At 34.5% G+C, this 817-nt stretch overlaps 1 long non-coding RNA gene across 1 annotated transcript; it reads left to right on the forward strand.

Moving 5' to 3' along the window:
* Positions 1–6: 6 nt before the first annotated feature.
* On the forward strand, positions 7–297 carry LOC107735489 (uncharacterized). Its single transcript, XR_001639427.1, has 2 exons — positions 7–111; positions 214–297. It is a non-coding gene; the product is annotated as an uncharacterized LOC107735489 (long non-coding RNA).
* The last annotated feature ends 520 nt before the right edge of the window (positions 298–817 follow it).

Raw genomic sequence — 817 nt, forward strand, 5'->3', positions numbered from 1 at the left:
GGACTGGATGTACACAGTGTCACGTGCTGCCATTCTGCTCAGCATCGTCTATTTCTATTCCTCTTTTGGCCGCTTTGTCGTGGTGATCGGTGCCATGCTGCTGGTTTATCTGTAGGTTGTGTACTAAATAGAAGCTTCCTGATAAGCAGAAGTTGACTTGTAGGAAGTTGAACATTGTATTTGCGCTTCATTGTCTCTGTTTGTGTATTCCAGGCACCAGGCTGGCTGGTTTCCCTTTAGAGCAGAACTGCAGAATCCAAGAGCTGGAGAAGGCCCACAAGACGAGGCGGAGCAAAATCAGGATATGCAAGAGATGGTTAGTTATAGAGGTCAACTTTTGCTGATATTGTTGCAGATCTAGAAAGCAAGATATACTGACGGAACAGAAAAGTTTGGACACACTTGACTGAATTTGTTTTCCATGATCTTAAAAATGTGTTGCCCTAGAAGATGAAATGTAAATTGTGCCTATGTATGAATTCCCTTTTGAAACTAAAGGTATTTTTTTTATATAGTAATTTAGGTCTCAATGCATAATTCGTAGTTTTTTAAAGACTTTTCTGTTAATTTAAAATGTGGAAAATAGAGATGATAATGTGTTCGGTCTGTTTAAACTTTTTAAAGATGCATATAATGCACTAATGTAATTTTCTGTTGGCAAATGAGCATTTATTTTACATTATTTATGGTTTAATGTTTTTGAAAGTCTTGTACATTTATTTGTGCAAAACGCAGTATAAACAGTAATCTTATGAAATATTAAAATTTCAAATAACTTTTTTCAATTTTAATATATTTTAAAACTTAATTTATTCCT

The sequence above is a fragment of the Sinocyclocheilus rhinocerous genome, unplaced genomic scaffold (genome assembly GCF_001515625.1).
Source record: "Sinocyclocheilus rhinocerous isolate Xijiao unplaced genomic scaffold, SAMN03320098_v1.1 C36092950, whole genome shotgun sequence".
NCBI lineage: Eukaryota > Metazoa > Chordata > Actinopteri > Cypriniformes > Cyprinidae > Sinocyclocheilus > Sinocyclocheilus rhinocerous.